General features: G+C 39.0%; 1 protein-coding gene across 2 annotated transcripts in view; it reads left to right on the top strand.

Moving 5' to 3' along the window:
* Positions 1–26,160, top strand: part of lrfn5a (leucine rich repeat and fibronectin type III domain containing 5a) — a 134,606-nt gene that overhangs the window by 3,328 nt on the left and 105,118 nt on the right. Inside the window, exon 2 of one of the 2 annotated variants that reach the window (XM_080293444.1) lies at positions 20,900–20,949. The exons of the other annotated variant lie outside the window; for it this stretch is intronic. The gene's annotated coding sequence lies outside the window, so the exon portion shown is untranslated. The remainder of the gene's footprint in view (positions 1–20,899; positions 20,950–26,160) is intronic. 2 annotated transcript variants of the gene reach the window in all.

The following is a 26,160-nucleotide window of genomic DNA, read 5'->3' as shown; positions in this document are numbered from 1 at the left end:
GGTGGAGCTCTAATTCAATTTATTCTACTGCTCAGAGACAGACAGAGAGAGCAGGGGAGATAGTGAGAGAAAGAGGGAGAGGGATGGAGACCACAGATGTTAGGGAACATTTCCTATTAGCAGAGGAGAGGGAGGCCTTATAGGGAGCTGGCCTGACGATGTGACATCTGGAATGCTTCTGCAGCTGTCTGAAATTATGTGTGCATGAGTGTGTGGTCATTATCGAGTGAAACAACATGTCCTTAAAATGCCATCAGAGTCTGGAGGACCAAACAAAAAAAACCCCCTATTCTTCTGTCTGTTGTTCACTAAACTATCAGCTGAGGCACGCATGAGTGACAGCTCAGAGCTGTCAGACAAAGTGACCGGTGACATTCACTGAGCTCGTTTCTTCCAGTAAAAAACAAGCAGCTGAGATCCTGTTATCTTACAGTATGTTGTCAAAAATACTGCGTGGAAAATAATCTATTAAATGACTTTTCTGTCATAAACCACAGAAGTAAGTAAACCCCCAGTCAAGACTTTTTATTAGATCTTAAAGTAGCTCTTAAAAAGCCAGTATGACTGTGTCAGAGTCACTGTTTCCTAACTGGTTGAGATGTTTCTCATTATGTAATTAGAGCTATTCTTTCTGATTGGTATTGGAGTCTCACGTGGCATTTGTTTGCATTAATCTTCGCTGATAATACCTTATCGCTGAAGTGTGTCTGTCTTATTGCCCCTTAATATGCCCCATAATTAAGCATTTTTCTCAGAGACTGTCGGTGTTCTCTTTATTTTAGTAGAACATGTCAAGTTTAATTAGGTGCATTCAGCTATGTATCTGCAATCAGCGATGATGTGCCTCACGATTTGATTTGGGTCCTCATTTCTTGTGTATATGCTTCCATTAAGTGAATTATTATGGAAAGTGGCTGATATACAAATAACACAGCAGCTGGAGGAAGCCAGAGGGAGTGTGGGTTGGAACTGTGCCTCCCATATCATATATTTCCATGTTTTTTTTGTTTTGTTTTGTTTTTTTATCTCACCAAAATATTGTTGTTTTTTTTCACTCTGACATTAACCACAAATTTGCCTACAATGCATCAATCGTTTGTTTGAAGAATATTATACATAATTCCTGAATGTTAACCCAATTCAGTGGTTTCTGTTTGAGTTTAGAAATTTAGCATTTCAGATCTTAACTACAAAATTCACTGCTCCATTTGCTTAGAAACAAAAGCAAATCCATAAATAATAACTATATAGAATTTACCAGTTAACTAGTTAGCTACTAAGTTACTTAATTAATAGTCTTTCTCTGTAAGGCAGGATTAGTCTTAGGCTGATTGGTAGCTCTAGTTAAGATCCTGATTGAAACTCATTACAAGGTCTGTAATTATTGTTGAATAGATTTGTATAGATTTGTAAAGTTATCTCATCAGCTTCTTAAGTGCAGCTTCAACACACAGTCTTTGTTTGTAGTAGATATGTACTATTTTTCTTCTCATATGGTCTCTTTCTTTCTTACGTAAGTTACATAATGTTCACACCCACATTAGCCACCCCACCCCTCCCCATGCTACCTTTTTCCACACACCTGCTGCTTCACAATCACCTGTGATGTGTCTGACACTGCATCCTGCTTTAGGAAGCCGGTGGGGAGGGTGTTTGGGTGTACGTTTGGCTGTGCGTGTATGATGGTGTGAGCATGAAGACTGTGTGACATGACAGATGTGAGGCATGTTGGGCAATAATGAGCTGTGTGCAGCACAGATAACTGAATGTGACACAATACAGATTTCTGGCTCAGTGCCTACAGTGTGTGTATCTGTCAGTCTACTACTGTGAATGACACATATGCATTAGGTACAGGCTGATTAAGTAGACATTCACATTAACCTATGGGCCAGATTTGTTAAGTGGGAAGCATTGGAAAAATGTGATTCCACTCACATGGGAATTTGTGATCTACTTAAAATGTGCTAATTTATAAGCAAGTAATGTAATAGCCAGCATTCAACCAAGACCAGGGGGCAGCTAAAGAAGAATTGATTTGTTTTTGAATTTAAATGTAAACTGTTAAAAATTGCTTGAGGTTGTGTGTTAAGTGTTTGTGCTCTTTGGGTAAATCTGTCTGCTCCAGAGGAACTCAGGACTTAGCCATAGGAGGGCGTCAATTACAGTACAATCAGATTCTGACCCATCCATTTATTAATCCAATTACTGTTATTGTAAATCTGTGAATCACATTCATGTACTTGGGTGATGAGGGCGATGATTTAGTGAAGAGCTGCAGAACAAAAGTAAAGTTTTGCCACTTTGCTCACAGCTTCAAGCCATCCATATGTGCTGATTATGCATCTATCCAGCAATTGTTCCCCATCTTTGAAAACACCAGCAAGTGCAAAAACAAGACTTGTTTTTAAAAAAAGATTCAACACAGTAAATACTGAGCCATGAATTTAGTAAATCACGCTTGTGAGATTCATTTAAACGCTCTTCTTCTAAAATTTTGTATACTGAAAGCACAATTCGTTATTTCTCGTTGAATGCATATGTAATAAATCCTACAATTAAAAGCTTTAAACGATTAGCTACCAAGGAGGAGCACCATTAATTCATTCTTGTAGGCTTAAATATTACCAGGCTGTTACACATTAACATTAACACGCTGTAAACATTAAACAGACAAATTTGAAATCACGCAGGAAAAATTGATTAATAACAAACCCCTAATGTTTTATTTCCCAACGTGCTGATCACCTTTAATCAGCTTACAATCTCTTGAGTCTGTCATTTCTGGTTGAACGACCAATCCCCCAGCTCCAGGCTTCTGCTGACACCTATCAAAGATATGTCTCTGCAATTTAAAACTGTGAAAACCAAAATTCCAAAAGCATTTCTGTCTGGAGAAATGTGTGTGTCTTCACTAAGTGGGCATTTTTAAATCTTCATTTTAAATGACTTTCTGCTTCCTAAGTTAAAGAGCATCCTTTGTGGTCCTGTGATGATTAGATATTGTGAGCCCTAAGCTCTTACTCCTGAACTAAGTTTACCCTTGTGGATTCTGTTACTGAGTATTTTCAAAATTAGAAACTGCATTTTCAGCATTTTGCCTCCATCAACCTGATGTACATGACAAAGTTAGTGATAAAGTTCATTATCCGGAGTAAATGCATCTAATTATGTAAACTAATAGAGTACATAAATTAAATAACCAGCACATGCAATCTCATTTTCAGTAATTTGAATACAGTGAAAGAATTGCCAAGTTGCAGCACAAGCATTTTAGCATATGCATAACTGTTTTTACTGTCAACACAAGACTAATTACAAATATTGCAGAACTGTTTTTATCAGGACACTTCAGCAGACATGCACTCCATCTGTGAAACTGGACCACACGCTGCAAAACACTGCATTAGCTTAACACAGTCCTATGCACAGTCCTATGGTATAGTAGCTTTCTGAACCAGTCCCAATAGTGAAGTGTGTGGAACATTTTATAAATCAGGATGCTTTGTAGCATTTTCCTTTCAAAATATTATGAAATTTCTTCTCCAGACATTGACGAGAGGATAAGACTGAGACACAGATATTTGATAACATCTTCTGACCTATAGCACCTTGGAAGTAATTTTTAATGTCAGTTCAGTAAGATATTACCTGGACTTAATGATTTCCCATGGAGCATTAGCCATTTCCAACCTCACCATCCTCTGCCTACAGAACGGCTGACAGAATTGAGTTTGTGCAACTCTAGATGGCTGTGAGTCCTCAGCCTCCGATAACAAAGCATTGAGACAATGTGTGCATGGTTTGTTTTGCTAATCCTGTTTTACAAATTTGTATTTGTATGTTCTCCCCAACTGTCATGTCTTGTGTACCATGCAGGAGTGTCACTTCAGTGTCTTACATAAAAAAAAAACTTCTTGTATGAAAAGTTTCTTTCATGACAGTACCACTTTTTTCACAATAGAATACACATCAGAAACACAGAAAATGGTGATGCTATATTTTGTTTAATTAGAAGCATGTGTAGTTCCCCAGCAGACTGTGTTTTTTTTTAAGTTATCCAAAAACACACTTACCTGAAAAAAGTATACACTGGCTTGATATAGAATTATGAAACGAGTAGCCAAAAGGTGAACAAACAACACCAAACACTTGGCATTTAAACAGGGACCACAATCCATTGCCAAAGACAACATTTGAGAGCACTTACTCACACTGTGTTGAAAGAATAGTGTTTAAAGTTGTTAATTACTCCACAGCCTCATCCCCCTTTCTGTGTAAATGCTTTCATCAAGGTGGATTCCTAAATATCAGCTTTTGCAGTATACAATACTGCATTGCTGGCCTAACTTTAGGTGTATTTTTTTTAAACTTGTTGGAAAAGTCTCTGCTAGGCCATTCCCCTAAAAGAGTGCTTTCACAGTTACCTTATCAAGTAAGATGGAAGTTAAAACCACTATGAATATTCCTCCCTTTTCACAAAGCTGGTTGTGAAAGTTGGAGATTTCAGAAAATGAATAAAATGCTATATGCTGTATTGGACCTTGAAGATCAGATATATGCTATATTTCCACTGGTTTACATAGACCGATCAGGCATAATGCTATGGCTACCTACCTAATATTCTGTTGGTCTCCCATGTGTTGGGGAACAACACGTTATGTGCCAAAGCATCCCTGCCCTGTCAGGAGCACTCCTTCACTAGACCCCTGAACATGTGCAGTCATATCTGGCACCAACATGTTAGCAACAGACCCTGGGACTTCCATGGATTGGACTTGTTTGTCCAGCACATCCCACAGATGCTCGATTAGATTGAGAGCTGAGTAGTTTGGAGTCAACACCACAAACTCTTTGCTGTGCTCCATTTCTCAGCCATTTTTACTTTGTGAGTGGGCTCTTTATCCTTCTGAATGAGACCACAGCCACCAGGGTGTAATCTTTCCATGAAATGGTGTACATGGTCTGCAACAATGCTTAGGTAGGTGGTACGTGTCTTTGTCCCGTCTTCATCCGCTCACCCCCAACCGCCCCCAGATGGCTGCCCCTCCCTGAACCTGGTTCTGGTGGATGTTTATTCCTGGTGAAAGGGAGTTTTTCCTTCCCACTGTTGCCAAAATGTTTGCTCATAGGGGGTCATATGATTGTTGGGGTTTTCTCTGTTTTCTTTGTATTGAGTCTTTATCTTACAGTATAAAGCGCCTTCAGGCGACTGTTGTTTTGATTTGGCGCTATATAAATAGAATAGAATAGAATAGAATTGAATTGAATTCAGTTGAATTAGATATCAAAGTAAAATGCACATGGATGGCAGGACCCAAGGTTTCCCAGCAGAACTTTGCTCAGAGCATCACACTGCCTCTACCACTTTGCGTTCTTTCCATAGGGTATTCTTGCGCCAGGTGTTCCCCAGGTAAGCAACGCACATGCACACAGCCATCCTCGTGATTAGGGATGGGTATCGTTTAGGTTTTATCCGATACCGGTGCCAAATCGGTACTTTTGAAACGGTGCCGGTGCTCAAACGGTGCTCGAACCGGTGCTCGAACCGGTGCTTAAAGAATGGAGAACACAAACTTTGTCCAAAAACCTCTCATGTTCAGCTGGTTTTTTTTGTAAAAAGATAACAATGTGTGCCTTTTCTGCAGCTATGTGGCATATATGGTATCACTCTTGGCTGGAAGCAGTGCTTAATCAATGGGAAAAACACAAACTTTGTCCAAAAACCTCTCATGTTTAACTGTTTTCCACTTTTTCTTTGGTCATTTTAGCCTTTTTGGCCAGGGTGAAGGGAGTATCTGCCATCAAACAAGAAGACAGCCGCATGTAGCTATGACGATGTTTGCTAGTTCACCTTACCTGCATTAATGTAATAACGTGGTTAGCCTACTCAACGTAAATTACACACGAACAACATGAAGCTACTCATGCAGAGAAGAACGGCTGCTGCCATCATCATTTCTGCTACACTGGCAGGGCTAGGGGGCAGGACTCTATTCTTCGGGTTTTTGGGGGATGTTGCTCCGGGTCCGATAACTGGCAACCCACCCGACGTGCACGGTGTGAGGTCTCGCAGCAAGCTATCAAATACGGCGCATTTCTCGGCTTTTTAAAAAAACGCTATGCGTCGCCAGCTGTTTAATCGGATTCTTGGTGTTACCTCCTTTGACAGTATCACAGTATCAGCTTAAAGCACTTGTTGCAGGCTGCTGAGTTTGCATATTTTGCTGTGAAGTACAGCCAGACTTTCGACCGCTTCGCCTTGGGCATTTTTAATCTGTAGCTCTGCTCTAACAGAACGTACGTACCTGGCCCCGCCTACTATCCTCGGAAACGTAAAATGATTGGCTAGAAGTGTATCACAGCTCAGGAAAAAAAAGCACCGAAATAAAGCACCGAAATGTGCGCTGCTTTTCGGTCTGGTTACTACCGTTTATGTCAGAACCGGTGCCATCATGGCACCGGACACCGGTACCCATCCCTACTCGTGATGGAAAAGAAAATGTGATTTATCAGACTAGGCCATCTGCTTCTATTGTTCTGAAGCAGGGTAGGCAGTTAGAGCTAGGCGAGTCTCCTCGCTACTGGCTAAAACTAGTTTCATAAGCTTAATTACAGAAGAAACAACAAATACATCCAAAGAAGATATTGACTACTTGACTGTCACTTCTTTTAAAACTAGATTATAAAAAAAAATTAAACAACTTTGTGTAAAAGTACTGAAGCCAACAAGTATAGTTTGTTGCTCTTCACATGTATACCAAGGGCTATAAAGGGCTACAATTTCTACACTGTACAGAAAGGTGGATGGCTTAAAACAGCACAGTCAAAAGACAATGCAATAATGCCTTGCCTTCTTTATGGCTTGTGCTACACAACATTTAAAGCTATATTATGGAGCTACACCTTTCAGGACAATGGACGTTAACATGAAGCAAGTAGTCATTTCAGCACCACGGACAGCTCAGTGTGCTCCAGTAGTTTGACTGTTTGAGGCTACAAACAGGTTGTAAAGGCTTTAAAGAGTTCAGTGATGGTCAACTGATGTTTTTGTTTGTTTGTTTATGCTTCTCTCTCTCTCTCTCTCTCTCTCTCTCTCTCTCTCTCTCTCTCTCTCTTTTGATGCAGGGCTGAAAACCGAGTAGATTAAATGGTGCATTTAATTAAGAGGCTTGGGATCAGGAAGTCAGAGATCAGTGTTGGTTCTTGCCAACTATAGCTACATTTAGCCTAGCTTGTTAGTGCATGCCATCTGTTCACACGCAGATTAACGCTACACAGCAGGCCGGCCCGTAGCAATAGGTGCATTTTGCAGTGCGACAGAGTATAGGTTGCTGTTTAGCAGACTTGAATTCCTTGGGAAGTCTTTGGGTTAAGTGTACTAAAAGGTCATCTTTTTAAGTTGTAATTATTAATACAATACAATGGAGGTCATGATTGTGTTGTTTTTTCCTTTTGAGCTATGACATTGTGTCTCATTAAACTCCCCAACTCCAAGTTAATAAAATAAATGCTTCTTGTGAAAGTGCAGAGCTGAAAATATTATATTCAATGCACAGTTAAATCTCATTTGCATCCATATGTGCTGGTTGTTGTTTAGGGTTCCATGCTGATTTGTTTTCTTTTACTCTTATGTGAAGCCTGCACATAATAGTATGTTTTAGGGTGCTTTTGCTTTCACTTGAGGTTTTATCCATCTGCTTTATAAGCAATAACGACCTCCAAATCACTGCATCCCACTTAGCTAGCTTTTACACCAAATACTATAAATAGCACCCAGCTAATCCTAGTTGCTGGCTATATCTTTATTTATTTCTTTACTCTTTCTGCTTGGCAGTAACCTGAGCTCAGCAAGCTGCATCCCAGCAACAAACACTTCAAAATCTGATGACTTGATATGTGTGGCTAAGGGATATTGATATGGTTAGAGGCATTTTCCAAAAACTTTGAGGATGCTGAGCAGTTAATTATTTTTGGGGGGGAAAAAACAGCTGGGGCACAGTGTAGCAAGTCTAAAACAGATTGCTTGGACAGCGACTGAGCTGTGTGTTTGCATTAGATTAGAAAAAACTGTACATATAGAGGTTGAAGTTGTGGAAGCATTTTTGCAAGTATTTTGTAGGATTTAAATCTCCTTCAAGGAATGTGATTAAGCATATTAGCCCTGCACAGTTCACTTGACCATTTTGCAATCTTCAAAAATACATATTTCTTTAACCTTGTGTTGTTAGTGTAGAAGACAGTAAAGCAGGATTCACGCAGTTTAATGCGTCTTTGCTCTCACTTAGTTTGAACAAGGTGATGTTGTGTGTTGTTGAAATGAATCATGGATCCAAGACTTTGTCTTGCATGCTCTGCTTGCACTCAAAGTTGACGTTTTTTTGGGCAGCTGCTGCTAGCCAGTCAAATTACAGAATGAAAATAACACCACAGGAGCAGGGCTCCTGCAGTTCAACAGAATATGTAAATAAGCAAATAGAGAGCCGAGACAAAATGCCATGATTTTTTGTTGACAACAAACTATTACAGCTGCTCTTTTTGGTGGTTAGATCAAATGAATCCATAGATCAGCAGATACTCTTTATGGTCTCTCCCCCCGCCTCTGTGTGTGTGTGTGTGTGTGTGTGTGTGTGTGTGTGTGTGTGTAATTTAGTATTGATAAAAAGTGTTTCTCAGCCTTATTATTTTCTAACAAAGCTGACTGTGTCAGAGCTGTCAAAACTTTGGCTGATAATGAACCTCATACTGTAGACTGTCTGTAGATCCTTCATGCGCGTCAGTCAGAATGGCTTGATCTATCTACCACTCTGCTTTCTCACAAACATAAGCACAAACAGAAACAGAAAAAAAGAGTTGTTTTAACATACTTCTATCTTTATAGCCTTATCTGCACTTGTGCTCTTAGTACAAAACAGACAATTTACACACAGGGAGCCGTGGCTGAAGTTTCGCATTTTGCTCTTGGTCTTAATTATTTGGACCTGAGGAGCAGTGGGATCAGTATTTAGATGTTTTATGGTTACATAAGCTTTGAGGGCCAATGAATATTCTAATCTTGCAGAGTAACAGATGTGAACCATGTCCAAACGTATTTTAAAAACACTAACCTGTTATTAAGACACAACAGTTGCCAAAGGGCGTAGAGTGTGGCTAGACAGCTTCCAGAATGAGGAAGCTGTGTGGTATTAAGAATGGGTTTACTATTCTCATGCTTTGTATCTGTTGCATAACATTTTGTGGAATAACAGATGGGAATTATAGTGATTTATTAGTTGGCAGTTAATACTGTAACATTAAAGCTTACATATGAATAAACACAAATTTTTTTTCCATTAATGCAGCAGACTTAAAAAACTGCTAATAATCTCCACTCCTTGAAAATGGTAGACCGCTCTGCCTTTCATATTTTGCCATACATGATATTTAAATGTAAGTGTACTTAATCTTTTTTCTCATTATGTCAATAAAGTTATGTCACATGTGGCACAATGCTTGATGAGACACTTTGTATGTAAGAACATTTGTCAGGGCTCTAGACTAAGTTTTTGCCACGGTTGCACTGGTGCACCTAAATTTTTTTTGTTAGGCGTACCCAAATTTTTCAACCGCATCGCTTAACATTGCAGTTTTACATGTGCACTTTTTTTGGGGGGGGAATGCTGTCCATGCAGACAAAATTGATTTGTAAATGATTAAGTAACAATCTTGGGCTTAAAGTGCTTTAATATTGCCTACAATATTGCCAAAGAGTGCCAAACCTAATCATAATCTCGGCCTCCTCTGATGACCTGGTTGCTGCTGCCTGCCGCTGAAAGGCAGTGGGGAGAGGGGACACTTGGGCAGTGCATTTATCGCAGCAGATAATGTGTTTTCTGGATACACTGTGCTTTTTCAGCGTTCAAAGATTGATGGCACCGTGTCAGAGCACTGGCTATGAATTTCAGACGTATTAGGCCTTAACAAAAAAGTTATCAATCGTTCTTTTCAACTTTTCTCATTACCCACAGGAAGGAGATTTTCCTGGCCTGGCTTTTTATAGCAGGTAACCTTAAAAATATTCTGCAATATAAAGAAAGTATAAATTTCTTCAGTATTGAACAGCAGAAATTAGGCTTTCTGAGGTCATTTAAGTAAAAAAAAGATAGCGGTCGACAGCGCTGTAAATAATGTTAGACTGGTGGGTAATAAGCGAATGAATAATGTAGAAAACAGAGATTTGAGATGGGAAACTGTTCTTGAAGTACACACAGAGAAAGAGAGCTGTGCGTGAAGTGCGATTTTTATCGTGGTGGAAGCAAGACAGCAAAAGTAAGAGGGAATTCATGACAAAGTTTATCAAATGTGAAGCGTAGTTTGCTGCTTCTTTTGCTGCTAGTTTCGTGACCAAAAGTGAATTTTGGTTGGAGAGAGATAAAACCTGCAGCTCAGAATCTAGCGCAAAAAAAGACGCAAACACAGCTCTCACCCGACGCATCAGAATCAGTGAGCTGTTGACTTTCAGCCCCAATGGCATGTCCGTGTACGTGCCGTCGGGTGAGAAAGCCGAGAAAGAGAAAGCTGATTCTGATGCGTCGGGTCGGCGCTCTGTGTCTACGTCTTTGTGTGGAATCCGTTTATCTGCTCTCATTTGCTGTTTGGTGGTTGTTGAAATAGTTTCGTGAGCTTTAACCTGAGATTCTGGCGTTTTTGGCAAAATACATTTATATTCAAAAGTCAATTCACGATTTAGTGAATCGATATCACTTTATTCAAGCTACTCACCTCTCTCTATCCACCGGCACTTTAAAACATACAGATGGACTACATGAATATCTGGAACCCGACCAATCAGAGAGGTCCTGCCCCTGACTATCTCTGATTGGTTTAGACCACAATAGGGGCATGTGTCTGTTGTTGACCACACAGAGACGTTCAGAGTTGCAGAGACTTTTTTTTTTTTTACTCGAACAGTTGGTCACACAAGTTTTCTTTTAGTCGCACTATTGGTCGCACTCTAGAGCCCTGTTTGTACATTAAAACAAATATGTTATTATAAAGGAATTCATGTTAGGGAACTGCAACATTGTGGTTTGTATGAGCATCCACTACTATAGTTTGCAAACATTAACTTATGTGCAGACTTGTATCACAATGCCCAAAATAGATTTTCGCTTTTTTTCCAGATTAAATCAGTAAGGTGCTAGTTTAAAATTGATGGAGAGGCCTTGTAAGATTGATATCATGACTTGCAATCTGTATCAGGAGTGTCTGTTGTGCAGGAAGGGCTGAAAAAAGCATGATTAATGGAGAAGATGCAGGGAGTAGCAGAGTGTGGATTCATGAAGCACAAACACACATTCTTTCCTGCAAGTGTGTGTACACACACACACACACACACACACACACACACACACACACACACAAAGCATCTACTTATGTAGGCAACTATTTGCACACGCACAAACATAGCAAGTAGGCTGATAAAAGGATGTACCACATTGCTGCAGCTGTCCTCTGGGAACTAAAGTGGAGGCTTGATACAGCCATTTACCATCACCACACAATGACTCAGCACATTTACAAGATATGGACTGGGCACACTTTTTTGCATACATTAACTCATTCACTGCCATTGACGTCTATAGCCGTCAATTGCAGTGAATGAGTCAATGGGTTTAACTCATTCACTGCCAATGGCTGGCAGTGAATGAGTTAAGAGTAATTCTTGGTAGGTTTTGATCTCAGTCTTGATTACAACTGGGTGTGGTTATTGTAGTAGACCAGAATAACATCTAATGATTCAAAGTTGTGGAAGGGTCGTGTGTTTGCTGGAAATGCAAGAAAGTGAAAATCTTGTTCTGGTTGACCTCTGGTGGTTTATCCTTTCCCATCTGTAGCACTGTGGTGATAAAGTTGCTACGTGACATTTTCAACTGTGGAAAACAGTAAAATACTGATTTTCACATTGGTCTATCTACCCTGGAGGTCCTTTTACTGAGACCAGGCCTGTGTCTCTCAATAAAATGTAACCCAACACCATTGTTAGATGATTTCTATGCTTAAACAAACTAAAGTGAGTATAACATCCAGTTCTTTATTTCTGCTGCATTCAGTGCGTGGTAGCATCAACTAATCTGGCTGATAATAAAGGAGGTGTTGAATTGAGAATTTTTGCACGCCGAGGTTTCATTTTGGCCTCACAATTGTGATCACTGATTGAATGTTGAAATGTTTTTCAGGTGGAAATTAAAATTCCTGAAGCTTAAGGTTTAGCAATGTTAAGCTTTTCTTTTTCCTTCATGAAAAAAAAATCTCAACCGGCAGTCTAATTCCTTATGTGATGATTTTGATCGAACTCTCAAGGTGTCAGATTACAATTTAATTTTTTGGTAGTTTTAAGTAAATGCTTTACAAAACAGCATTCTCTCCCCTTCACAGTTCTTCAGGGCTGCATTCAGCCCAAACAAAATGTATCAAAACGTAATCTGCTTTAAGTTCAATTCAATTTCAATTCAGTTTTATTTATATAGTGAAAAATCATTTATATTCTAAGGTAAAGACCCTATAAAATGAATAGTTTACTATTAACTTCTATTGATAGTAACTAGTGATTGAATATAGTTGTGGTGTATAAACACACAGGGAGGGAAAAAGAAATGCTCAGTGCACCCCCAGGGAAGCCCCCAGCAGCCTGAGCCTATTGCCGCATAACTAAAGGATGGTTCAGGATCACCTGGACAAGCCGTAACTATGAGCTTTATCAAAAAGCAAAGCTTTGAGCCTAATCTTAAAAGCAGAGAGTGTGTCTGTCTTGAAAATCCAAACATACAGTTATGTTGCCACAGTCTGAAACCCATCTACTACTCTCTTGACCTCCGCTCTAACGGCAGTGCTCACTACTTTTTAGGCTTCTGTGCAGTCAGTGATATCCAGGCCAAGACCTTCTGTTCTGTCTTCCAGTCTCTATTTACATGACTTATAATTCATGACTCACATGAATTATAAAAGCTTGTAAAAATTAAATGGTTGGCATACAATTTAGCCCATGGTGTCAACACTGTCCTTCTTTGTTCCCCACAAAGGGTTTTGCATACAACTTGCAAGGTCAAATATACGTGATTAGTACTACTTGGACTATAAATTGAAACCAGAAAGCTTCTATGTACCAACAATGTTGTTTATTCCTTCTGATTTATATGCAAGGAATGTAGATTGTTAGCATGCCTGCCAAGCAAGCTTTTATGTTACAGTGTTTTCACACACACCACTTTTGATAAAGCCTATTTTCTACACTTACACCATTTTGGCCCGATCCCATTGAAAAATGCAGCTCATGGTTGCAGATTCAATGTTCATGCTCTGACCTTTAGTTTTGGAATGCTACTTTTTCCTTAGCTTTATGCACATTTATCTTTTTGTGGAAAATAAGTTAAGAAAGTTATAGTATACATCGTGGTCTGCACCGTCCTACATTGACTAATGGCTACATTGCAATACTGACCTTTGTTAGGGTTTGCTGAGGGAGAACCTCAGCATAACACAACAATTTACATCTCCTCTTCTTGCTCCCAAAGATAACAAGTGGCAAGACAGAGCTGCAGTCCACAGAGATTTGATTTAATTGTTAGTGTGAGGATCGACCAAAACAAATAAAACTAACTCAGGTTTCATGAAATGAAAAGAAAAGAAAACATCTTACCTTCCTCAATCCAGAAAAAAGAAAATATAACAAAACAGGCTTCTCACTGCTACCAGGATGGTTCTTTTATAATGTATTTACGTTATACACTACAGATGGCTGTCAGTGAGCTTTTAAAGGGCATCAATGAAGTTTCAGTTTTAACTATTGTAATAAACACAACATACTCATCTGGAATCACAAATCGCTCACAAATAAGCCTACATTTGGATAAGCCGTTAAGTTAAAGACTAACTGCAAACTTTCATTGCTCCATATACCGAGTAAACCAAAATGTTTGACAGTAATAATTGCATAGCAGTGGAAGTCAGAGAGAGCTCTGTGCTGACGCCACTTTGCTGGGTTAGTTTTAATGAGTCCAGGTATATTGCAACATACAGTGAGTCACAGCCTGTGACCCAGTTGAGCTTTGTTGCTCAGCATGACCTCATTCTGACTGCACAGTAAAACAAATCTGATGCTACTGCAGCTGTTTGATTTGGCCGTAACACAATCTGGAGAAAGCTAAGAAGTTACCTGAGCTTTTCAAATGAGTTGTGCCTAATTTCACAGATCTTTAATGTGCTATGTAAAAATGTCACTCCTGCTTTCAAGCAAAGCCATAAATGCATTCAGTCATTTCTGGTGTTAAAACAAACTGCCCGATTTTTCAAACTGAATATACGGCTCATGTATTCCCATATGGAAAAGATATATATATATATATATAATATATATATATATATATATATATATATATATATAAGTCTTATAAAGCTTGTATCTGTCTTCTGTGAAATTTGTATGAAAAACATACATGAGTGAAAACAGATATAAGATCCCTTGAAAAATTACATAAATGAAACTTGTATGTTTTGGATACTTCCTAAAACAATATATGAAAGTAATGAGAAAGTGGCCACTTTCATGAGTAAATCATATAAGCCTTAAATGATTTACTATATGAAGCAAGCTAAAGCTGATGCAAGTCTTTTATAAGTTGTTTCTATTTCTTTTCCATATGGGTTATGTGGAAAAAGTGAAGTGTGTGTGTGTGTGTGTGTGTGTGTGTGTGTGTGTGTGTGTGTGTGTGTGATCTCAGGTGATGTTGAGCTAACAGAGAACAGGCTAGTTGGCCTTAATCCTACCCTGCATGTGTGTGTGGTAGCATTAGATGTGTCATACATACAGTAGCGGGTAACCAGTGCTCACAAGACCACACGCATATGCACATACACATGTTCATAGCGTGCATGATGAGATAAGCTTGTTAGCAAGGCTTTGGCTCAAAGGAAATATCTTATTGTGCCAACAGTATCTAGGCAGGTTTTATTTCCTTGCATGAGTGGCAGTAGGAAGCAGCCTATACGATCACAGTCATCACATGAAAAGGAGTGAAAAAGTATGTCTGATGTCAGCTTAAAAACAAGTTTTAATTAAAGATTTACCTTTGACTTATATTAAAGTAAGTTGGCAAATACTTTAAACCATATACCCATTTAACATCACTATGACAGCATTGCCAGTAGCAATGTCATTTGAAACTTGCATGGGCTTAACTATAAATGCCAACCCATTTCCTTACATGGTTCCTAACATGTTTGCTATGCTAACCCAGTCTTGGTGGTACATCCTCTAGATGTCAAAATCAGGTTTTTCATGCATTTGTAATCCTCTTCCCCTTTCTTCTTTTTGATGGTTTTTTTTTATGCTTTTATGTTTTTCCCTTCTTTCAGTGTGAATGTGTGTGATCATTATGTCGTGATCTCAAGCCATCTGGGTTGGCTGGCTTGTTTGCATATCTGGTGTTAACTGTTATACATATTCATGACCAGGGTCTAAACTGGCATGAATATTCATTTTGTCTTCGGGCTGTAGACGGGTGGAGTGGGTGTGATTCCAATCAGCAGAAAAGAAATTAACTCAACCTTTTGTGTGGTGGACAAGAACACTTGATGATTGCCATGGGCCTGTTGGTATGCCTGGTGAGCGTCGTGTGTATGCGGGCTATTGCATTTATTTAAGTCATGTGGCGGCCATTGGCAAACAGTGTCTTTGATACAGGAGAAGTTGAAAGCAGAAACAAAACAACCTCATGTTATGACACAAACATTTAAAGAGACATATCCTTCCCATGAAAGGGTATGGAAGCTGCTGGGCAGAGTTAAAGCAAAGTCCACCTCCATTTATCCAGTTTTGGGTTGCAGGTACGCTGGAGCCTGTCCCAGCTGTTATGGAGTGAGAGGAAGGGTACACCCTGAACAGGTCGCCACTCTTTCGCAGGGTTGATGCATACAGACAGACAACCAGTCACGCTGGCATTCACACATAAACACTTCACAACCGCATTCATTAATTAGTAGACTGTTTACTTACTGTTTGAGGGGATACACATCTACCGCACTTGTGGACTATTGTATAGATGACAAAAAAATAAATTTCAGTTGGTTTATATAAGCCGAAGGGCATCCAGAGCTGATGTTTTCCTCTATTCCTCTTGCTAAAGCCTGCGATTTGGACCTTGACATCTCTGTTCGCTGTGGCAGTATCAAAGGAAAATTTGTTTCTATATTTAATGTTACTTGATTTTCATCCAATGTGCCTGACGTGTTTCTGTCTTTGATGTACTCTTCTCTCACAACTTTGGATCCTCACTTCTGCCTTTGTGTTGGAGGAAAAACTGACAAACCCAATGATGATAAATGTGTGTGAAAATAGCAACAAGCAATGTTGGATGAGTAGATATCACCAAGAAATGTGTGATTAATTAGCAATAAAAACAAGTGTATGACTGCGATAACCAAAAGCAGGGCTGTATCACTTTGAAGCTGCCCAAACTTTGACCCTGAAGTATAAACCCCAGGAGACATATTCTCTCACAGGACTACACATTCAGCAAAGCACAATATCAAAAAGAGCCTTAGACCCTGTTTGAAGGAATAAATTATATTATAATTAAATACATTTTAAAGGTTAAGACAAAACTGATCAAAGAAAGAGAACCCGAGTGACACAATGCTAAGAATAACCCAAAGCCAACGTTGATAATGTGCCTTTCAATCAAGCAACAATGCAACACTCAAGTTAGAATCTGTAGGATTGAGAAGAATCACTTATACTAAATTAACTGCCATATATTCTGTTATAACCACAACGTTTACACAGAATTACAATGATTAGTTCAAGAGTAGCGCAAATAGCTTCCAGAGAACCACTGCTCGCCCTATGGTAGGCGGAAGAGTCTGTCTGTGTATTAGCCCTGAAAAAAAACAAAACGTTGGGACAGGCTCCAACTTGATAAGTTTTGGGTTGCAAAAGGAATTTGTATGCCCTAGAGGAAATTTGTAATGCAAGAGCTGGCCCAGGCATGTACCGAAAGCTTTCAGCTGTTCCTTTATTCACAATGGTTCACCAGACTGGGTAGCTCCATGTGGTGTTCTTTTGTTTTTTTTCTTTAAATTTAGTAGATGTTTACACTGGATGCCCTTCCTGACCCAACCCAACAGGTATTTGTGTCTCCTCTTAGTTCAATTCAAGTCAGTTTTATTTATATAGCACCAAATCACAATGATAATTGTTTCAAGGCGCTTTATATTATAAGGTAGAGACCCTACAATAATACAAAAAAACCAGAGAAAACCCCAACGATCATATGACCCCTTATGAGCAAGCACTTTGGTGACAGTGGGAAGGAAAAGCTCCCTTTTAACAGGAAGAATCTTCGAGCAGAACCGGGCTCAGGGAGGGGCGGCCATCTGCTGAATGTTTAAACCAGTAAATTTGTATTGGTACAGTTATAACTGAAAAATACTTACATTTTTACTGACATGCGCTTTAATTTACCTGATATAAATGCATAGGCAACTGTAACGTACGACCATAAAGTTTTGGGAATGGTTCTAAATAATATCAGTGTATGTGTGCTAAATCCTTTCCAGTGTGTCAAAATGATCATCCTTGAACTTAATTTTTATTTCTGCAAAGTGGACCAAGTTGCTGGGAGCAAATCTGGAGAGTGGAAAAGGTGGTGAGCTAAGATTGTGTTGTCAACACACTCTGTGCTGGCACAAGCTGGCACACACCGAAGGGTGTTTCCATCAAGTGTTCTTTCTCAGATGCCTCAGGACATTTAGGAGAATTTTGAAATTACAGTCCAGCCTGGGGGACAAATTGAGGGTTCAGAACCCCTGGAATGTTAAAGAAAACAATTATAGTCCGTGCTTTGCTCAGCACCTGGAAAAAAATGCCTTGGGGCTTGGAAACTGTTGGACTGAAAAGTGCTTGCTGGTAGCTGGAAATCCAGCGTCCATTGGCAGTGATGATTACTTCAAATAAAATTCAGGCCAGTTTGAAACAGAAGTTGATGTTTGTTCACCGCACAAGTTTGAGGCCCACAGTGGCATTGCAAAGCACCCAGGGCAATCTATAAATAGTAGCCTCAATGGGATCTGTCTAGACATGCACAACAAGATCATCTTGAATGTGAGAATGGCCAGTTTTAAATTAGGTCAGGTGTTTGATTTTTGAGTTTTGATTACACCTCATATTTCTAACATGGTAGCTGAAAGGAGTCTTAACACTATGTTGCATTGCTTTTATAAAATGTGATTGAAAGGTTTAAATAATTTCAAATTGTGGTTAACTTTAGCACATGTTTACTTGTTTCTGACTTGGATGCTGCCATTTTAAAATATGCTAATAAACTGAATCAAAGGTTTTCTATATCAACTACAAGTGGAATGAGGGAATAACTAGATGTAGCTGTTTAATGGCATAATATTTTTATATAATGCCTTTTTTGGACAGTACAACAACCACGGACTACTGGTTATGAGCTGTTATTGTAAAGTTAAACATCTAACACATGCATACACTGTAAGGTAAAAACACTGTTATAGGAATTTTAATGCATTCATTTACTGCAGTGAGGCTCTTGTCCTCAGTTCAGCTGATGATTTAAATGTAAAAGTGTCTCTGAGTGTGTTTAAGTACATACATCAGTATGCAGGACAGAGGGTTTAGATAGGGATGAACTAAAACGATCTCTCAGGTTCTGCAATGCATTTCCATAACCAAACGGCATTGTTTTCTAATGCTGAGGTGAATACTGATAAAAACCATATTTTAAGATGGTTTCTCCCATTTGGAGAGAAATACTCGTTTACTCAGATACACAACACACTCACTTAGGCATGCTTTATAGAAGACATAATAGTAAAATTCACACTTTTATGTGCTTTCACGCTCGCAGTGCATACCCATATTTGCAAGAGAACAACACCGGCAAGCACATCACTAAGGCACACCCACACATTTACCAGCATATAGAATTCACATTTGATATTTCTTTCTTGTTTGACAAAAAAAAAATGTTTTCGGAAATATGACTTGGTTTGTTTTCTGTGTTTGTGTGTGTGAGCATGCATGTATGTGAATAAAAGGGAAAACTCAGAGTTTAGCTTTGTTCAACCACACAAATGCTGCACACATACACTTTCCCAAATGCTTTAAAAGAACACACCAGGAGGGAGAACAAAGAGCCTCCTTGAAGAATAGACATGAATTATTCACTCAATCAGATAAGAGGACAAAAGAGAGAATGAGAGAGAGACATAGAGAGAGAAATGGAGATGGAGTGTGGGTGATACAAAGAAAGAGACAGACTGATGGATTGACAAGGACAGTAGGATTTTATGCTGTATTACCAGTAATGACAAGAAGGCCCTAAGGAGATTTGAAATTAAACAACACGGCTTGCTATCATCCTCTAAACTGCTCCCAAAAAAACCACAAGGTGTAAAACTAATAAATGGCTTTAACTAAATAAATAGAATAACTCCTTCTTGAGGTACATTGCAGTACTTATCAGTAAAAGCCAGATGCTTTGGAAATCTGGGTCTTTTTCTTAGCAGTGAGGTGTTTACTTTAAGGAAAAAGTTTATCCAGTGTAAATCCACAGGCAGCAACAGCTTAGCTGTAGAATCTTTGCTGCTTTTCAGCCAGATATGCTTTATCAGATCTAATATGGTGCTTCTTTTGTGTTCTACTGCTAATGCAGTGAGGCTGTAGTAACTTCAGTAGCAGCAGACAATTCAGGTATTCTATCTAATATAATGAAACTAGTGACAACAAAGTGTAGCTGCCTTATCAGCTTAGCACAGTTGTTGCCTGTATTTTAGTGCTGTGGTGGTTTTTCTGGTGCAGCTGACTTGGCCTATTTTATGTGCTGGAGAGTAAATACATATTTAATTAGGTTACAGTCTGTTTTTACATAATATTAATTGTTGTGTAATATTCTTGGTTGTTAGCCCAGTGTTACATTTGCGCTTATAAAACATAAATACAAGATTCATTGCCAAATAATTATACTGGCCTGTGTAGATACATATATAGGTCAATATACAAGCATTTAATAGGATAAAACAGTAAAAGTTAGACAAAAAGTTAAAAAAGCTCACATGCGACTGAACGCTATTTCAACTTTCTTCATTTAGCTGACATCATTTCCCCTGCCTAGTCATTCATCGACATGTGAATGAAGTTAACTGTGATTCGTACATTTCCACAGGCAAAGTGTGTGTTTCTCTTTGTCTTTATGCTTCATGCAGCACTTCCCCCAATCTGGCTTTGTCCACATCAGCAGCAGTATGGCTACACAAAGTTAGTAGTGAGATTTCCATATTCACCACAGGGCATGCATTATGACAGGTGAATACTGATACAGCTCAAACCCCTACAGTCATGACTGCTAATGGGCCATTGGCCTATTACAACTTATATAGCTGGTTGCAAACATTCACACATCATAATGAGTAACACATGACAGTAATGAGGTTTATTTCCCCTTTTGTTTTAGAAGAGAACCACTAGTAGTCCTGTAGTACTCTTGTAGTAATTACCACAAGGAGGAGAGATAAAAAAGATTGAAATAAGAGAGGATTGTAGGATAAACAATTGCATGAAAGACTTCAAAATCTCATACTTTATTCAATTGCTGGAATTAGGATGAGAGGCAGTAGCACAGAGCGAAAAAGAAAGAGAACCAACAGACTGGAGTGATTGCAGAGTCAGATTGAATTTCATGATTTATTCAATAGTCCCGGAGAATGAGAGAGAAAGCCAGGACGGTAAAGTGAGAGTGATTCAGAAAAAGAGAGTGAAAGAGCCTAAGAGGTTTTAAGAGACCCTGTAAGAAGTTTAATATCAGGTTTCCTAATCGTCTTTCTCCATTTCATCCATCAGCCCCATAGCTGGCAGAGAGAGGACGGCAGATCTTACACTACTACAAACAGGTAATCATGTTAATGGTAAACAGGGTGCACTTTCATTGCTGCAGGATGAGGCAATGTCAGAGGATTATGATGTTAGGTGGCACAGGACACCACATCTCTCCCCTTTAAATTCTGTTAATGCAGTTTAACTGCACCCCTCTCACCTGTCACACGCAGACATGAAAATTATATTGTGGTAGTTTACAGTTTAAAAATACGACGTATATGTGGAAGTGACTCACGTTGCAAGTTTTTAAATGGAAACTGAATGAAGCAGTTTTGGTCAGAAAGCTACAATCCATCAAGTTTAGCTGTGTGGCACAGTTATACTGTGTCAGTCGGGATTCAAAGGTATCTGTAGGACAAAAGTAGAGAAATTATGTAAAAGGACATACAGATACAAATCCACGTCACTCCATTGGGAACATAAAAGTCTTTCTGAGCAAGTGTAAGCTCAAGCCAAACTTGCTTTAGATTAAATAGATTGGATGTGTGAATGAACAGCTGGAGATTTAGTTAATGGAAAAGGATACATAATTATATCCACAATAATAATATAATCATAACTCACGGGGCTTTAATAAATCTGATGCAAAATCAGTAGGACTTCTTCATTTTTGGCTGTCTGTTTCATGATCCACACGTCTGCAGTTTTTAGAGTTGCTGATTGGATACGATTGTGATAATTCACCAACATGCGGCCAATTGTTTCATCTGAGGCCCCGGGTGACACAGGAAAGGTCCTGACTGAATAATGTGACTGCGTTCCTACAGTAATCTGTCTCCAAATCTACGGGGAAGCCAACTACTTGTTTTCCGTTAGCAGCTGTTCAGTTCGGAATGACAAGAATCCAGTGGAACACAGACAAGGCACATGGTCCACAACAGCTCCAAACACACACATACCCACACACTGGGTCAGGCTGCCAGATGCTGCCCAGACAAGGTAATTGAGAGGAGGAATGGAAGGACAAAAGGAGCAACAAGGGGAAATGAGAGAAAAGAAAGTGCGAAAGAGAGAGAGCAGTGCTCGTTAAGCCCTGAGGAGGAAGGTGCGAATGTCAAGAGAAAAGGAAACAGGAAACACAAGATAGTCATATTTGAGAAGTGTGAAAGGATGAAAAGGGACTGAGTGACACAGGAGAGGAGGAAAGTCACATGGGGTGGCACAGTCAGATGGAGAGAGAGACTTCGGAACAGGAGCTCCAGGGGTCAAATTAGAACAGTATGCATCATACTGCATCACCCATGAGGAGGAGTAGGTGAATACAAAGGTGACAGGTGGACTGCAGGATGACAGAAAGCACAGTAAGTTGTGAGGAGTAGCTAATTAATGTTAAATATATATTTTCAAAAGTGATTTTTAAAATTTGCCAAATAAGAACATGCAGGGATGTTAAGGGGAAAAAGAAGACAGGAAAAGGGTAGAGACCGCAGAGACAAAAAAATGCATACTGATGTACAGGTTTGTATTTGTTCAGTAGATCTACTTGTTTGATTTATGATTTTGCTTTATTTATGATGACTAGTAGGGGGTTCATTTAAGAGTTACTATATTACTTTCTACAATTCCATTCCTAATTTTGCTGAATGTCAAATGAATGAATGAAGTTGCATTATCAATCTTAACTTAATGAAATGCCATACCTGTTGTCTGTACTTGGCTCTTGAAGGATGCCATTGTCACAGAACATCCATCAGTTTTCTATGCAAGTCAGGGTCTCGGGGGGGCTACAGCCCATCATAGCTGTCACTGGGCGAATGGTGGGATACACCCTGGACAGGTCGGCAATCTATTAGAGGGCTAACACAGAGGGACAGGCAACTAGACCTAGCTCCAGTTTAGAGTCTTTGGACTGTGAGAGGAAGCTGGACTACCTGAGGGAAAAAAAGGTTCCAGCTGGCCGTCAGATTCAAACCCAGGAACCCACCTCTTTTTTATTGGGCATTTCACAATGAATTAACCATTATTTTATTGAGGGCAGTGTCACGTATAATTATATATATATTTTTTTAACCAACTAGTGGGGCAAGTGGCTGAAGTAAAGTATCTTCCCCTGCCTTCTTTTTCCTCCTTCCTCGTTTTTCCATCTTAAATAATTATGTTCACCCATTCCTTCTTCATTCTTGGTGCTTAAACACTCAACACTGCACATCATATTTGTCTCACTTCCAAAGACATAATGAACACACATATCCCCAATCACACGCACATGCTCACGCGGGTATAACCATCTAAACGCTGTTTGTACAGCTCAATTCAGCTCACAGTGGGCAAGCTGGGAGCAGCCTCACAGCCAATTCTCTAAATGCTCCTACTGTGTGTGTGTGTGTGTGTGTGTGTGTGTGTGAGAGACTGTTTGCTAATGGGAATATGGCTGTGGGTTAACTTTGCCACCAGTCTCTTCATTTGGGTTGTAATGACTCAATTGAGAAAATGTTTAATTGTGTTCCTGCCGTTATCCTTACCAAACTTTTAGCTGGTCGGAGTGAGAAAGCATCAGACATGTAAGAGAAAGCAGAGTGATGAAGACTGTGAAGTAACTCTGCTTTCATTCAACGTTTCAGCATACACATACATGCGTGCAAAAATACTTAAATAGACACAAAAGTCGATTTGTTACCTCCCTTGTTTGCATAAATTATTAATTGAGCCCCGGCAGTTAATTTCATCGTGATTTAGGGGAAAATGTGACAGAAAACAACAAATTGTCTTCCTACTATTCCCGTGTTTTAGTCTGAATAAATTTTCCTTTGAGTGAAGCAAAAACACCCACACACATGGATGCATTTGATAGGTCTCAGTCTTGGCACTGAGCCCTGCCTCTGTGTTCCTTGACAAACCGGGGCCATAATAGATCTGGTGTAACACCAGCACTCACACTCAGGGGACAACACACAACTAAGGAGCCATAATTGAGATGTTTCAACGTGAGATAGGGAGAATCAGTGCATGGTGGTATGTATGCAAATTCAGGCAAACAAATCATACTCGTAGACACACAGCATACACACAAAACAAAGCTATATTAGCCCAACCATTAGTCTCTTCAATAAAGAGATGGGAGCTTAATTTACAAAGGCTTTTAGTGATTATAACCATGGGAAAATGTTAAGTGGATTGTGTGTATGTTCTCTATTTCTCAGTGCTTAATGCTCTTACAAAATACAGAGTGCTTTTCTAACATTTAACAGATACATCAAAGCTTGTTTTGTTTGTCTTTTCAGCTACTATGCCCCTTAGAGCTCAGTAGCCTATAAATCACATTGCACCTCGCAATTTATGCCAACTGTTCTTTTTTATACTCACTTTATGTTGAGATGTAAAGTAAGCTAGTGGAGGTCATCATGATGGATTGGTCCTTAGCGCCTCTGAGTTTTATGTGTGTCATATGACTGCAATTATAATTCAGTCATTTTCTAACCCACCTTAACTTTCCTAGCATTAATCTTACCTTTACAGCAATGTATTTGACCATGACACTAATCCTTTTCTATCCTAAAAAGGTGTGCTTTAGTAATTTAGCACTGTGCCAACATATTTCTATTAGCTATTTAGTTTTTAGCCCTATGCATGATTAAAGTTTAAAACCTGTGGAACCTAAACTTGCCAAACAAGACTTCATTCTTGCCATTCTTATCAAACAACTACATTTAATGTGGTTAGATGTGGAAATATTGCAAAAACCACATTTATAAATATTGAACTCAAACTGAAAACAAAAGAACATTTTCTAGAAACATGAATTACCAAGATCAAATGCACTAGCAGTGTTAGAATTCCTATTTTGTCCATGTCTGTCTCCTGAAGTCATGTTTCCAAGTAATAACTTTAATAATTTACAATTCTTTTAATGTCTTTGTGTCACCCAGTTGCACTGAAGTCAATTATTTTAGGCTAGCTTCAGGCTTCTTCACTTTCCTTCATCTCTCTTTTGTGGTTATGAAGAAAGTAGAAGCAATGTTCTGCAGTTCTCAGACATAGATGAACAATAACAGTTTCTTTTGATTATTGTAGATTTGGGTCACAGGAGCATCCCGCAAGCCTTGCAGTTGCTCTTGACCAGACGTCTGGCCACAACAATGTTGAGAGTTGACTCGAAAAATCAAATATTTGCTAAATATCTTATCAGATGCCAGATGTTATTAAATAATCACATTTTTGGTCTATTGCTGAACAGAGAGCTTTGGCTTATTTATGAATATTATTGCTGCATTAATATAACATAGGTCCTTACAATCAAACATTTGGGCACACATAAATTCAAAGATTTTCCTTCTTTATGTTTACTACTTTCTATTTTGTAGAACTATACACGAAGAAACAAAAATAATAGTTTCAAAACAAAACAAATAAATGTTTTATTGTTTAAAGTCCTCAGCGTTGCACACTGCTGGCAATATCTAAACATATCCCATATGAAGTATGTTAAGATATTCCCAGATTAACAGGTGAAACTTGCCCTGTCGTCAAATTGCTTCCCTCCAGTTGTCTTGTGTCCATGTTATTCAGCAATTGGCATTATTTAGGTACTGTTGTGACCAGTATCATGGCAACACCCACTGTTACAGATAAGTTTTATTTTAGTTACCAGCCTCGAATTATTTCAAAATCATCGTATTTCCTTCTGTTATACTTCTAGCCTGTTTTCAGATTTCAGTTGCTAGACACCCCTGAACCCCAGACTGGACTCTGTGTTCCCTGAATGCTAACACATCTTTCCCAGCCTTTACTTCTCACAACAACTACAACCTGTGCTGTCATGTTTATTATAATTTTTTTCAGGGAAAGTGTTATTTTGCTGAGCCATGGTGTTCTTTTCCAGCAAATGTTGTGACTTTCATTCATTCATAGCACTAAAACAACTTTTACACTATTCTGCTGGGAGAATGGTATCCAAACACTGTTAAGTACCTTGCTCCGTGGATTCTTAACAGTATTTATTTTCTTCCATATCAAATATGACACTTTTGTAGTCTACATTAGGAGAATTTTAATCATGTTTTTTTATTCCCCGAGTAGACCCACGATAGATCCGTAAGGTTACTTACTAGGTATTAAACTGTAGAGCTGTTTAAAACTGGTGAGCGTGAAATCATTCTCTAACCCGTATTTTCAGTCTTGCTGATTTAGGCGCCACTGTGTACAGAAAAGGATGAGTTCAGTGGAGGAAAGGGGGAGTATATGACAGAGTGTTTGTGAAGTTGACAGGTGTTAGAGTTACAGGGTCA

Source organism: Astatotilapia calliptera, chromosome 19, assembly GCF_964374335.1.
Source record: "Astatotilapia calliptera chromosome 19, fAstCal68.1, whole genome shotgun sequence".
Lineage (NCBI taxonomy): Eukaryota > Metazoa > Chordata > Actinopteri > Cichliformes > Cichlidae > Astatotilapia > Astatotilapia calliptera.
The sequence above is the reverse complement of the archived record's forward strand: the minus strand, read 5'-3'. Positions and strand labels throughout refer to the sequence as shown.